The sequence below is a fragment of the Neovison vison genome, chromosome 4 (genome assembly GCF_020171115.1).
Source record: "Neovison vison isolate M4711 chromosome 4, ASM_NN_V1, whole genome shotgun sequence".
NCBI classification, from domain to species: domain Eukaryota; kingdom Metazoa; phylum Chordata; class Mammalia; order Carnivora; family Mustelidae; genus Neogale; species Neogale vison.
The window spans coordinates 84,361,427-84,377,152 of record NC_058094.1 but is presented as its reverse complement, the minus strand read 5'-3'; the positions used below and the strand labels follow the sequence as shown (position 1 = coordinate 84,377,152).

The 15,726-nt window shown below is 37.0% G+C and overlaps 1 protein-coding gene across 2 annotated transcripts in view; it reads left to right on the top strand.

Moving 5' to 3' along the window:
- Positions 1-4,703: 4,703 nt before the first annotated feature.
- SNTG1 (syntrophin gamma 1) overlaps positions 4,704-15,726 on the top strand; it is a 939,244-nt gene continuing 928,221 nt past the window's right edge. For both annotated transcript variants that reach the window (XM_044245618.1, XM_044245617.1), the window contains exon 1: positions 4,704-6,053. The gene's annotated coding sequence lies outside the window, so the exon portion shown is untranslated. The remainder of the gene's footprint in view (positions 6,054-15,726) is intronic.

The following is a 15,726-nucleotide window of genomic DNA, read 5'->3' as shown; positions in this document are numbered from 1 at the left end:
TACTTTGATGAGGTCCTCCTTTACTATTTTTCACAAATGTAAGGAAAGAATAATGACCACTGGATTCAGAAATAGAAAACTCATTGGTTACTTTGATAGAAAAGCCCAATTAGATGGGATGGGTCTAGAAAAAAAAATGTTGACATATAGGCTAAATTGGCAGTATATCTTTTAAGGATCGTTTCATTTTTTGTCATTGGTTAGCAACCTGCTACCATGCAGGACTTGATGAACTGTGAAAGGATTTCTATAGCACTGAAAACGTGAAGTGGAATTTCCACATATTTGTATATAAACTCTATTCACATTGATGTGTCTGAATAAAGCAATATTCCCTCCTTGAAGTTAGTGAACAAAACCAAAAAACAAACAAAAAACTTTCCAAGACACTGTCTCTGTCAAAGAGGCATGAAGTGATGTCCTAGAAGTGGACTAGCTTGTCGTATGTTGAGCATTTTATGAATAAGATCCTGAGCCAGGTACTGTGTGTTAGTTAACCTTACTAAGCAGGTTGCCTTATTTCAGTTTAAAAATAGGATATAGGCTCAAAATATTAAGTAACTTATCAAAGTGACAAAAGCACACTTTTTTTTAAGCAAGTCATACTCATTTTTTTTTCTAAAGAAAAATAAATAAGAAAGTGTTCAATCATTGTCTAAAATTAAATCTTACACATGGGCAGCTGTGGTTTACACTGCCCAACCACACTAAGTTTCTCTCACTTCCACTTGTTACTTTCCCCAACAGAACAATCAAACAAATGTAACTGATGGATTTTTGTACTTCAGCTGCTTTGAAACAGTAGACTTCTGAAATCTCATCTACCTTTTCCTATAACTGAAGTCAATTGAGCTCAACTAATACAAAAGCAAACACAAATTCCTCTAGATTTACCTGGTGATAATTCAGCAAATTAGAACATGTTAGCTGGAGGCGATCCAGTTGCAACTGACAGAAGCCAAAAGTTCATGGTATTCCAAGAATTGAAATAGAAGACCTGCATAGCCTTGCTTCCTCAATATCCTTCCTCCTGATCCCATTTTGAATGATTCTCTTAGGAATGCTTTCTCCATTTGGGATCCCCCCCCCCACAAACTCAACATTTCATTAGGAAATATACAAAAGAAAAAAAATAAATAAGATCCAATTTGGAAATAATTGGCAATAGATAGATAATACCTACTGGTACTTGAACACAAGAAAATACCAACTCAAAATGATGCTAGAGATGTTGAAACCATTGATTGAAAGAGTCAGATGTGGGTATTGGGTTATCTCTAAAAGGAAACATAAGGAAAATACAGAAATAATGAGAAAAATATGTTAATAAAAACCAGAACCCCCGCACACTTGGATGGCTCAGTTGGTTAAGCAGTTAAGCAGCTGCCTTCCACTCGGGTCATGATCCCAGGGTCCTGGGATTGAGTCCCACATCTGGTGAGGAGGGTCCCTGTTCAGCAGGGAGCCTGCTACTCCCTCTGCCTCTATCTGCTGCTCTGCCTGATTCCTGATTGTGCTCTCTCTCTCTGACAAATAAATAAATTTAAAATATTCTATTAAAAAAAAAACAAAAACAAAAAGAACAGAACCCCCAAGTTAACTATTCAGTCTTGAAATTGAGGTGTAGGAATAGTGACCAAGGGACACTCCATCAATAATATTACCTATTTTTTATAGATATATACAAAGGTATTATGATTTTATATGCAATGCTCTTTTTTTCTTTTTTTTTTTTTGGTATACGACAATTCAATCAGTTTCACAGGAATTATATTACCACCATTTTATATATGGTGTCAAGGTAGTTCAAAATAGGAGGCTTATATAAGTTATATAGAAGGTCAGAATTTTATATTATATGGATATTTTGCTTTACATTTCAAACTCCCCCCTTCAAGGACTTCAAATTATTTCCAAAATGTTTCACAAACATGTTTTCTAAGATTCCTATACCGTGAAAAATGGGCTGGGTGGGATTGTATCCTAGTTTTGTAAACAAAGAAATTAAATGACCTGGTTTAGGATTCACAGTAACCATTCTAGAGTATTGGATTTTCTTGTGAATGTAATTCTTCATATACCGCATGGTATTGATGTTTACATTCACATTTTACTATGTTTACATTTTTAAAAATTAAAAAAAATTTTTTAAAGATTTTATTTATTTGAGAGAGAGCACAAGAGAGCATGAACTGGGGAAGGGGCAGAAGGAGAGCACCAAGAAGGTATCAGAAGCAGGGAACCCCAAGGCAGTTCTCAATCCTAGGACCCTGGGATCATGACCTGGGCAGAAGGCAGACCTTGAACCGACAACCACCCAGGCACCTCATGTTTACATTTTTAAACTAATAACTTAAAATAATAAAAAATACATTTAATTTTTTTTAATCTGTTCCAAGGGTGACATTTCTTAAAACATTTCTTTGATTGACCTCAGTATATCTGTCACCTGGTCTTGTTGCATTTTATTCATTTATAGCATCAGATGTTTGACCACATTTAACTTTCATCTTAATTTCCACAACTGGTTATACAATTTGATGAGGAAAAATAAGGAGTGGATTTTGCTTCTTAAAAAAAAAAAAAAAAAAAAAAAAGACATCAAACTAACATACTTACTGGGATTGACAGTTCAAATTAATCAACCACTTCTTTTTTCTCTTCCTGGCAGAGAAAGGGAGGGGGAGAAAGATTGAAAGAGAGAGAGGTTCCGCATTAATGTCAATCAGTGCTTAGAAAGAGAATCTGTTCCTCTAGGTCTGAATAATCAAGTGCATATGTTTTTAATTAGTAACGTCTCTGTACCCTGTGCCTCATTTAAGTGCTCTTCTTTTATTTGGTGCATTAAATTTCTGCAATTATTCTTGTTTTTATATGTCTGGAGAAAATAATTCAAACAATCAAATCAACTAGAATAAGCACAGGGGCGCCTGGGTGGCTCAGTGGATTAAAACCTCTGCCTTCAGCTCAGGTCATGATCCCAGGGTCCTGGGATCGAGTCCCACATCGGGCTCTCTGCTCAGCAGGGAGCCTGCTTCCTCCTCTCTCTCTCTGCCTGCCTCTCTGCCTATTTGTAATCTCTGTCTGTCAAATAAATAAATAAAATCTTTAAAAAAAATAGAATAAGCACAAAATTAAATACTGCGGAGAGATGCCTCTTGACTGATAGGGAGAGAGTGGCCCCCGAAGAGTGTAGCTCTCACACAACAAGGCTGATTTTTGTCTCTTGACAAAACCCCACCACTTTCTGAAACTTCCTTGTACGGATGACACATACTTGTTTGTGCAGATACAAGAAGCATGTGTTCCAATACATTTAAGGAAAAGGGAAATTTCATTTACCACAATCCTGAGAAATCCATCTATTTTCACATGGACCGTAAACCAAAACACACCCTTCCAAATTAGCCTCAAGTAACAAATACTCCAAGGAAGTTTGTGTATGTTAGTGAGACCAAAATGCTTCATCAGGCACGGTTCCAGAGATTCACACCTTTTAACCGTTCCTCTGCTCAAAAGGCCTGTTAAAGTAAGTTGATAATGGGCTTCTTTCCACTGCAAACATTTCCTGCGTGTGTAGCTCCACACAGCGTCCGCGGCCTGCAATGAGCCCCCAACCGGGCGCCGTCTCTTGCAGCCAGAGCTGGGAGCGGGCAGGGCGCCTGGTGCTCACCCCGGGGAAATGAAGGTAGCGCTGAGCAGCGAAATAGCTCAAAGTCCAACGAAAACATGCACTTTTCGTGTGGATAAATAACCTGACAGCTTGATTTTCGTTCCCAAGTGATCCCAGTTCAAATGTTTCAGCTCAAGAGAACCAGCTAGCATTTTGCGGGCGCTGGCGTCTCCTACGTCCCTCGCTTAGACAGCGCCTTGGAGAGCGCATTTAGCTCGGAGAGGCTTAGACCCGCCCACCGGCAAGGACGGTTCCAGACCCGAGCGCTAATCCGTAATGGAAGCGTGGGAGGAAAGCGTTGCGTTTATGACTTCCTCTGTGCTGCCAGAATCCGAGGACGAGGATTCTGAGAAATTGTCAAGGAAGGGAGGCCAGGGACAGGCGACAGCTCTTCTCCTACCACCCTAGAGGAATTTGTGTTTCGCTCCGCCTTCCCCGCCCCCCGCCTCCCGGCTTCCATAGTAATTCTTTTCCAAATTTCCTCGCAAGTCTACCAACAGTCTTCTAGCACAGAAATCTACACTGCATAAGTTCAGAGCTTGAAGGGATGGGCTGTTACACTACATTTTTCCTCTTCACTATACATAGCTTCGAGGGTCCCAGTGGATGTGATTTGGATCAGTTTTCCAACAGTTTCAACGTTGTGTATTTCAATTCCCCTGCTCACAGCACTTGCGTCTGCACCCGTTGCAGAGTGTGGGTGGCGAAGCCCTCGGTGACCGCCCGGGAGACCATCCACACAAACCCTTTCTTGTGCTTTGGTATCAGCCGGTTAAGAGCAGATAAAATGGGCAGGAGTGGGGGAACTGTACCGGGCAGGAGCGAAGTGCCTGCAAGGCCCGGGGAGACTCTGGACCAGAGAGGCTAGGGGGCGGCGAGGGAGACTAATGGGAAATGCACTGAAAAGCCAGGCAAAGGGCCGGGTGGGTTGGGCATTGTTCTGGCTTTTAAAGGGCGGGGATGGTCGAGCCCTCCCGCTGACTTTATGCATTTCTTATTCGATTCTTTGTGAAATCAGAGTCTTCCCACACCCCTGCGAGGATCCTGGGCCGTGGGCGGCTCTCGAGCACTGCCCTGGGAATGCAACCTCCCGAGGCTCCCGACTCGACACACTGTTTCACGAGGCTCCCGGAGCACTGACACACACATGAACCGCGTCCGGCTGGATCCTCTTAGCTGCTCGGCAAGGATTCCGAACCAATTCAGCCACGTTTTAAAAGGTAGCAAAGCCGAGATAGATGCCTTTTCTTTCCTTTTTCTTTTTTCGTTCTCTGTCTTTGTTTTTTTAACTAACCTGTCATTTATGCCTGGAGGGTCCAAGAAGAACCCACGACCTCTTTACAGTGTCTAACCCAGGGATTTCAAACAGGTTTTTTCAGAATTTAAGTATGCCCCCCCCCAATTGATAATCAAGATTGCGGAGTCTTCCAAAATAATCCTTTACATTTTCTGTAATTAGAGACCCAAAGAAACTCTGGATTTTCCACGGTACATAATCTATATTTATTCATATTCCCTCTCTTCCTCCCTCCCCTCCCCCTCCCGCTTCCTCGTGCGCGTGTATGCGCGCGCTTGTGCGTTTCCTTTCATTTCTAGCATTAGGAAACTCGTTCGGGGCCACTGAAAAGTCAGGAGAGGCTCAAATCTGATCTCCCACGGATTCTTTCCTCTAATGTTAGATAATGCCCGGAAACGTTGTCACCAAATAAGTATGAGAGTATTATTTTGGAGAAACAGTTAACGCCTACCAAAATATAAAGCGCCAGAGGAAAAGAGGTGAGACTGGAAGACAAGGAAGCCCTTTGCATTCGCTGGTGGAGCAAAGTGCGATCCGGGGACGGGCCGGGGTTCCAGTCCTTATACTTCAGCACCGGAGGGGATGGACAGCGTCTGTGGACTGGGCTGCCGCCACAGGGACAAAACTGCGCTGCCCTTGCTGCTGTCGTCGCCACGGGCATCTGGGCTCCCTGCTCCTCGCAGCTAAAAGGCGGTGCCTCCTGATACCCCTTGGTTCCCCCTCCCCTTCCTTGATAGACGGAAAGTAACCCTTCTTATCCACCTGCTACAACTACCATACAGGGCTCTGAGGAGTCCTATTGTTCCACAGATTAAACTCTGAGCAACAACTTCAAGAATATTTCTCCGCAGGGGGCTGGGAGGAAATGCAAGCAGGATAGTGAAGTTGAAGTTGTTAGAGGCTCTGAAAAACCATGGGCTCTGCAGAAGGGGTTGAAATGCTCAAAGGCCCACACTTTATGAAATAAACAGAATGCTCACCGGAGAGTTGCAACTATTTTGGAAATAGCTTTGTGAGAAGAGTTCCCGATCTACTCTCATCCCTACCTTAGAGACTGAGACTTCTAATTCCTTTACTCGGCTGGTAAGTGATAATATTATTACTTCTACTTATTTACAACTCTAATGACTTTTTAATAAAGGTTTTGACAGAAAGATTATAAACACTATGGTCTTGCCTTGTGAGTTAAGGAGTAGATAATTTTATTTTTCAATGATTGTTCCTGCAGCATGATCTTAGGGAACCTCTTGCCTCATAAAACAGTAGGATATTTTACTTCTCTGAAGCCTCTTATGTGACAAGAATATTAAAAATAATATGTATTGCCTTATATGATTAAACTCCTGGTTGAGTATTTTTCTTAGTGCTGATCTTTTTGAATTTGTGTATTTAGTTTTTTTTTTTCAAAACTAATATAATCTGGCATTTTGTAAAAGGCTTTTTTTTAATCCTATGCATGCGGTTTAATCTTCTCTGTGTTATATAGTATTCAAGACTCAAAGTTACAAGAGAGATGGTTTAGCAACCTCTTCTATTATATTTTATATGATTATAATTTGTCAAAGCAGATATAAGAACAAACACATGTATACATACACACCTGATCCTCTCTCTACCCAAACCCCAAGTATACTTACACCTGTAGAATCTTATCTAAGAAATACAGACATTTTTTTGCTTAGCATAGTCTTTCCAGCCTTTTAAATCTTAACACGGCTTGCTCAAACCAGATCTGCCAGAAGGGAGAAAATGAGAAGCTTTAGTGTCCCTTTTTAGGAGAGTTGGCTTTTGATACCATTCGGACTTCTTCATTCTACAAAATACATTTGTCACTGAAATCCAAAAAGCAGTAGGCCAATAGGTTCTTGACAAACCATAAACTTTAAACTGTTAATTAAATCTGTTTTCTGTTGATTCTTATCTCTGGAGTCTTCTCCTGGAGGTTTAAAAGTACAATCTTTCACAGTGACCTTGATAAACATTCTGCTTTAATAAAAAGGGTTCACTGGGTAAAGGCAGTTACACAAATTTATAGCATATGCCTGACATTTCCGTTAGAGCTTGATCAATTCCATTAAGAACATTCAGTTCAGCAGAGTGTTGACTTGCAAGTAAGGACTTCTACAATCATGTAAATACATGTGATGCTCTCTGCATAACCAACACTGTGGAAACAGTTTGTCCCTTTGAAAAATTATAGTTCTTTATGGTTCTCTTTTAATTTCATAGTTCATATATAAAGTGATATAGAATGTTTCTAATACATATCCATACGTACTCCTCACTTTCAATATGAAAATCATCTGAGGCAGTTAAGATGGTATTTGTTGGTGAGTTGATGGGCCCTTATTTTGCATTGGCTCAGAGTGGCAGTTAAACTCTGAGGAAATATCATTCTTAACTGTCACTTACCACTTTCCATGAACCTGCTTGCTTAGCAGAAAGGGAGCAGAGGCATCTATGTCATTGAGCTCCTTGGGGGCTATTTTGCCCTATATAGGTCAGAAACGATAATCCGAGGAAAAGAAAATATACCATTGATTTGGATTCCTTCCCAGGAGACTTACAATGTGCTCCTAACACAACCTGATTTTTTTTCTAATTTTAGAGATGTGGAAGTGAAATTACCACATGTAATGATAAATCATGTTTTAAGAGAATTATAGCATATTGTTAAACTTTTATTCTGGTTGTCAATTAATTACTATAGAGAGACTCCCCTGGTCGGCAGAGCATAAAAAGAAAGCAGAGAATGTATTCCAGGAAGCATGGCTGTTGGTATGGGGCCGCAATTACCTTCTTAGTGGTAGAGGGGGCAGGCTTGCCCTATGTGTGGCTGAACTACACAAAGTAAAAGTTACCTTTGCCTAATTCCTCTGGAGATTTAGTCTTAGAAATAAATAACTCACATTCACCCACTGAAGCTCAGGCAAGGTGCTCATATCTATCCTTATCTTTGGGGAAATTGAGATAGACTTCTGCAGACCAGCTTAATGCCCATCTATATGCTAATATCTAACTGTCTTCCACTCCAAAAAAAGGAAAAAAAAAAAAAAAAAAGGAGTTGGTGGGCTAATGAACCAGACCTTTCTTTTTTATAGAATCACCTGTCTTTAGAGAGAAGTCAATAATTTACTCCAGTACATCCTTATCTTATTAAAGTCAGCTGTTTTAATAGTTATTTTGGTCTGTTACAGAGTAAGGAAGCATGTGGTTTGGCCAGTACCAGACATAGCAATTCAGCATCCCCTCTCCTGGGGGTTAGGGGAGGGGAAGTATTATTGATAGGATAAGCATGGTTAGCTGTTGCTTATATTTAAGACTCAAAAGAGAAAAGCAAGATAAGATTACATAATCAGGAAAATGTAAAGTGTATATAGGACAGAGAATAATTAACAGTGAGCTCTGGAATCTATTCAGTTGCTTTTCTAATTTTAATAAGAAATATTGGAGAGTGGGACAGAGTTCTGCTCGGAATCTTTAAATTATGAAATATTATAAAAGTACTTCTTGATCAACTTTTTCTGTAGGCCATCTAAATATTCATTTGATATTCTAATGTAATCACTGATATAATCATATCATATTGGATTTGAGTATCTTCAAGTTGCTTTAGAATTGTTGCTTGAGTTTGAACCAAGTTGCATATGTTTTTATCAAAACACATAGGAATAGGAAATGATTATTATTGAAACTTAGTAAGGCCCCTAGTAATTGACTTTTATTTTTATACAATTTAAAATATGTGAATTCTAGGCAAACAACCACTTATTCATCCAATTCTAACAAACAAGGTAAAAGACACTGGTAGAGAAAAGTATTTCGTAAGTCAGAAATTATTTCTATAGTTATCTCACCTCCCGAGAAACCTATACAGTGAGTCATAGAATAGCACTCAAATGGAAAAAGAATTCTTATTTAGTATATTCCTTCTGTTTAGATTAGGAGATTGAGTCGTACATGGCATGCATTGAGAGAAGCAAACATGCTGCAGTACAGAATATGTTCTGCATCATGATGTAGCAGAACAAGTACTGTTTGACAGTTAAAAGGTCAGGATTCTTGAACTGCTTGTCATAGATCTTGGACAAGTCCCTCAACCCACTGCAACTTAATTTTTCTTCCCTAAAAGAGATTATTTTACCTACTAATTAAGGCACAATGCTCTATGTACAGTTGAAACCCAAGTATTTGTGGGACAAATGAATGAATGTCTACTCTATGAAAGGTTGGAGAGTCACGATATGATGCTTTGGAGAGCATTTTGGAAACCTGAGTGCTGTATCTTTGATTTATTATAAAGAATCTCCAATAGCATTGATTGCTCCATTCATTGAAAAATTCCTATATGGTGTTTCCTATATGGTGGGCATATCTCCTGTATTTAAGAACTAAAGTGTAAGTAATATAATATTTTCCTGTTAACTCAGCATCAACTTTTTATATCTCTTAATCAAATCAATGTTAGAATGCAGGTAGGACCTAGTTAAAAAATATTTATTACTCAAAACTGACACCATGTCTTACACCAAATTGTCAAGCCTCGGTCAGCATGAGTGGAGTTCATTTTATCTGCTTTCATTTTGCCCTTAATTGGATCAGTCACTGCCTTCGTGTAGTCATTTTCTGGTCTGTAAAAGAGGAATGATATTATTAGTTATACCAATAAGAAAACTCATAGGGATCAAATGAACTTTAAAACTGAATATCTAACAACACATGTAGAAAGCTTAGGTTTGATTCAGGGCAAGTGACAATGGAGTGAAGTGTGGACAACATGGACTGATCCATGGAGATGTCATGGAAATGCTGTGAAGATTAGTCCAAAGCTTAGATTCTATTCATGGACATCTTCAGGAATCTCAAGTTAAGCAACATCTCATTGCTTATTTTCTTTACGTTCAAGTTAAAACTACAACTATGATTTTTTAAATGTAATGACTGTGATTTTTTTAAACGTAATTTTTGAACATGTAATCTTTTTAGATTTCTGTATCTGTAAAGATACAGATTTCTATATCTGTATCACTAAAAATATTGTGATAACATGTTTAAGAAATCTAAATTGTTGTGATGAAAATTATAAGATTACCTAGTGATAGAACGTAAAGATTTTTTTTTGTTATCAGTTACCAAAAAGGGAAAAGGAAATAAACTACAAATAAAGGAAAATGGAGAAAAAGTAGGAAATGAAAGTCATTAATATAATGTCATGTGACCAAAAACTTTATCTTTGAATTATCTCTGTGAAGCTTTTTGAACACATTCTATACAAAGTGTCAGAAGATCATTTAAGATTTTCATAAATTTAGTCTTTAAATTATCAGCAAAACTAAAATAATACTATTTTCTTAAATTAAAAGAATCATCAAATCAATGCAATAGAGTAGTGGCTAGCTCTCTATCACTTCATCACATTTAATGCACATACTTACTCAAATTTTAAAACTAAAATTTGTAAGGTAGTTATAACTACATTTATATTTAGTAAATATATTACCAGTTACTCAACATTTCAAAGAGCCAAAGATTTAATTTTTTAAAGCAATAAATGCTTACCTGATAAATTCACCAAATTCACAGAAAGTAGGAATCTTTTAGAAATGGTATCAGAATTTTAACAATGTTACTCATATAAAGCAGTTGAAAAAATAATACATTCTCTTTAAAACTTCTCAAATGGATCTATGTTGAGAAATAAGTAAGTATCTGAGATTAAGAAATTTAAGAATGTTGATAAGAAGAAAGTGTCATTTGCATGGTTAAAAATGCTTTGAGTACATATGAAGTCTGGAATCAAATATATTAGTTTTCTCATCAATTGATTATGTGATCTTGGGTAAATCACCTTATCTTAATTTAATAGCTTAACTATTTTCTTGATTCTCTTGGGAAATCATTATTGACTATTTGAAAACAAACACACAAAAACATACAGGTTTAGTTGAGCTGAAAATTTTCTTCTGCTTCCCTCAGATCATTTTTCTTGAAAACATTCCCATACTTTTATGGTGGAAAGTGCATGAGATTTGGGATCAGTTGAATCCTGGTAGAGTCTTATTACCTGTGCAAATGTGGGAAAGGGATGTAAACTCTGAGTCTCTTTATTTTCATATGTAAAACAAATAAAATTTCTACCTCATCTCTTGTTGGGAATGGGTAAAATAACAGGGCATAGAGAATGGTTGGTGAACTGCCTCTACCCAGCGGGAACTTGGTCAATTTGGTGTTTGTTATTACTTCCTTTGTTAGGCCAATCTGCATGTGGTGGCTCTCACTATCCCACAATTTTCTTTAATTACTTCTCCACATAAATCTCCCATTTTGTCTTTCAAAGCATACTATGCTCATCACTACCTAGTTCTTTTCATCATGCTTTGTCTTAGACTGTTTCTGTTTCTGTTTACTTATACAAACCTACTCTTCTTTGCATAGATTGTAGATTGAAATGCCTACTGGGTTTAGGCATGTAAGCTAATGAGAGTGGCTGGCCAGGAGAGTCTGCAGCAAACTGCAGAAAGCAAGCCCCCCAAGAGGTTCCCGACTCTCTGCTTTTCTCTATTAAAGAGAAATCTGGAGGTGCCTCGTTAGCGCAGTAGGTAGCGCGTCAGTCTCATAAAGAGAAATCTGGAAAGTGAAAGCAGAGTTTTGTGTGAAATCTCATTTTCAGCTAGTTTAACTTTTAAAGTTTTTTTAATAGAACAAATGCATTAGAAATTAGACTCAGTGCATAGGCTGCCTTTGTTCTGTGGCTGGCAGAACCAACACTTCTCTGCTTGCAGTGACATCTGTTAGAACTGACATTTGTAGTCAGTCTTTATTTTATTTTATTTAAGATTTTATTTATTTATTTGACAGAGAGGGACAACAAGAGAGGAAACACAAGGAGGGGGAGTGGGAGAGGGAGAACCAGGCTTCCCGCATAGCAGGGAGCCTGATGTGGGACTCAATTCTATGACCCTGGGATCATGACCTGAGCAGCCGCCTAAGAGCTAAGCCACCCAGGCACCCAGTAATCAGGGCCTTTTACTAGTCCTGTTTTTATCTAAAAATAGGAGAATGAACCGTGACTCAGCAAAAACCCTTAACTTAAATACCTGTTGGAAGTTTACAGCTAAAAAATCGAGGAGTAGCTGAGATGAAGTAGATACTCAATTTCTCTGGTGGTCAAAAATATTGTGGGAAAAATAGTTCATATAATAAATAGGAATGAATATAGATCAATAATATCCCATCATTTATTTATTTATTTATTTATTATTTATTTAAAGATTTTATTTATTCATCAGAGAGATCCCAGGACCCTGGGATCATGACCTGAGCCGAAGGCAGAGGCTTTAACCCACTGAGCCACCCAGGCACCCCTCCCATCATATATTTATTCTAGCGTCTTTTCTCACTACTGTCTTTCTTTCCTCTTCTTATACGTGCCACAACAATAATAACCCAGATGTTAATTTTGACTAAACTGTTAGGTGAAGAAAAAGAGATAATAAATTACAAACTATGGTCTATTAAGTGCAAAGCAGTTCCTCTACCCCCAGATTCAAATTTTGGTGCATTCTGCAGGTAAAGGGGGACTATACCATAGGATAAAAAGAACAGCAACTGTCCTCCACAGTATTACTCTAAGACATTTAATGTATCTAATGCTGACCAAATACTCAGCAAAAGTGGGCTTCTACGTTTATTGTCTTGATTTTCTAAGAAAGAACATCTTTAGGATGAAATGTATACAACATGAACTGCAATGTAATTAATATACCAAATCTTTGTGGGTGTCCTTTTTACTTTATTAGTGAAAAATGTATAGTACTAAAAGGACATGTTGATGGAGTAGGGAAAGTGACCAGTGTGGATAATAGTACTTCCAACCGGATAGCATTTTTTTTTTTTCCTTTGGAGGGTGTTTTTTTTCTTTTTTTTGCCTAGCATTTTAAAGTAATATATCTTCATTTATGATATGATAAGCTTGCTCCAGTTTCACTAGATTATATATATGTTTTTTTTCCTCTGGTCTGGTTTTAATATTGAAAAAGTAGCACTCTTAAAGGCAGATCAATTGCCTAAATACTGTACCATGTATCATAGATGATATGACCAAGAAGTAGTATGATAGGGCACATTTAGAGTTAAGGTAAATAAAGATAGGGTAGTTCATCTAATTCATTAAATTCATAAATAAGCTGCTCATTTTCTCCTTGGACTCATCATTTTCTCTACTTATAAATCCTTTAAATGACTTATCTATTAACCACCTAATCAATTTTTTTTTTGTTTTCCATTTTGTATTTTCTTTTTATGGCAATAAATTTCTGAAAAGTCCCTTGAAGTTGGAGTTTAGAGTATTTCTTTGTTATATAGAATCTTCACAGAACGTAAGAAATATGTTCCAGGAAACTTTATTTTTTCAAATTTCCAGTCATACTATGATTCTCTTGGCATTTTGTATGATAGTAACAGTTTTTAAAAAGTCCACTTTAGGGAATCTCATGTGATTTTTATGGCAGGACTGTGAAGCTAACTGTCATTCCTGTTTTCCAAATGAGGTAATTGCAAACTGGGAAAGTTAAATGCTTCTTCTATATTAAATAAAAATTAAGATTTGATTGATATTTCATACTTTTCCACATGCTGTAGGTAGTTTAGGAAGAAAAACTGCCACCTATTATATGCATATCTCACCTGTTATATGCTTCACTTGCTTCAGATTGTGATAAAAATAAAACAACTCAGCAACTGTATTTTACTGACATTTTAGTAAGTTATGGAGGAGTTTAGATTCTTAAGGATCTTGAAGGGCTCCTATGTTATCTTGACCCAAATCTTCTACAGATAGCGAGGTTTGTGGACAACATAATGACATGTTGAAGTCATATTTTAGAAGCATCAGGGAGTCATGAAGGACCAGGATTGGTTCTGTTGCAGTACTTCAGATTGGAGGTGATGGGAACTTGACCTAAGGGGATTAAAGTTAAAAATAAGCAGATGAAAACTGGATGATTAGGTGAGAGTTATGCTACTAAAAAACAAAAGAAGAATCAAGAAGAGGCCCTCGAATGAGATAATGCTTTCAATACATGCTAGGTAAACGCTAAGCATGTAAATGTAAACTGCTGTTCTTTGGAAGGAACCATGTCACATCTGACTTGGAACATGTCAAATGAAGAGTGAAAGGGTGTTACAGCCAAATGGCAGGTGAAGGAGCCATTAGGTTCAGAAAGAGGATAAAACTTGACTTACCCAACTCAGTCATTGCTATAAAGATTATTGCTGAAGCTGTGAAAATATATTAACTTTTTGAGAGAATGAAGGGAAAACACTTATTTATAAACATAAAGATTTACATTTGGGAATAGAAAATTAATAGAAGAGAGGATTATAAAAAAGTACTTAGAAAAGTGTAAGGGAAAACAGAATTTTAAGAAAAAAATAAGTTAACATTGTTGATGCTATGTGGAGGTGAAAGGAATAAGGATTCAAGGGCCTTTGGGTTGACCTATGAGTAGATCATTGGGCATCTTGGAGAGAACAGTTTTTGGAAAATGATTCAGATAATCCTTCAGAGTGTGAGGTCCTAAGGACCAAACCAAGGACAAGTGAATGGAAAGACCACATTCTTTCCAAGAATGTGATAGGAAGCAATATAGTTACCTTTTTGCTCCCAGTTCACAGCACCCGCTTCCCCTCTCCTTGAAATCTGGTGACATCATATTCCTGGGAAAATGAATACTTTGTTGCATTACATAGTTTTGCCTGTGGTAATGGAGGTCTGGTGAGAAAAAATGTCATTTATCATAGAGTAAATCTAAAAGAGATACATATAATACTTGGGAAGAGATTTGCTTAAGCTTTTATTTTTCCCATTATGGAAATATTTATTTTTAAGTGATCATGTAAAATATATAGAAGTCAACAATTGTTCTTTTTAGTTATTGGAAAGTTAACTTTCCTCCACTAGTAATATGTAACATAGTTTTGACTTTGCTTGAAAGGATGAAATTCATCTCATATTATTAATTATTAATAATTATTAATCATCCTTTGTATTCTTATCTATAATATCCACTTTTTTCTGCTTTAGATGTGTAACATTTTGATATCTATCTAAAAGAAATTTCTGAGGATGAAAATGGGTACAAGAGATCTTCAGACCAATCTAAATCTCTGTACTTTTTTATTTCTCATTGAGTTGAATGACCTGGAAGACCACAGAAGTATTGCCAGTTCTACTGAAATAGCTGGAATTTCCAAGAGTTCAGGCAAACAAAAACTTTGCTCTTGTCTTTTGGCTTTTTTTCTCCTGGTCTCATTTGAGAAATGGAATAATTTATTTCTGGCCAATTATAAATTTGCATGACTTAAATGTAAATGAGCTTACTAAATGCAACTCTTTGGTTATAATCCTTCTCACATTTCTCCATAAACTCACCAATAGTTGTAGTGATTCATGTCTATTAAATATAATTTTCTGTTGCTGTTGATATTCTATCTGGCATGTCAGATGAAAACTTTTTTAGAATTTTTTTCCTTCTACCTCTGGATCATATTTAAAGTAATATATGCATACATACTACATACTGTTCTACTGAATAAATTATAGGTGTTCTACATTATTTTAGGGTATACTATAAAAAATTGACAAATGATAAATATTTACCAGTTACGTTTATGAATAAATGAAATTGTTTTTGAGAAATAAACAATTCTATTATAAACAATGCAATTTTTGTGAAAATGAATTTCTTTAACTCAT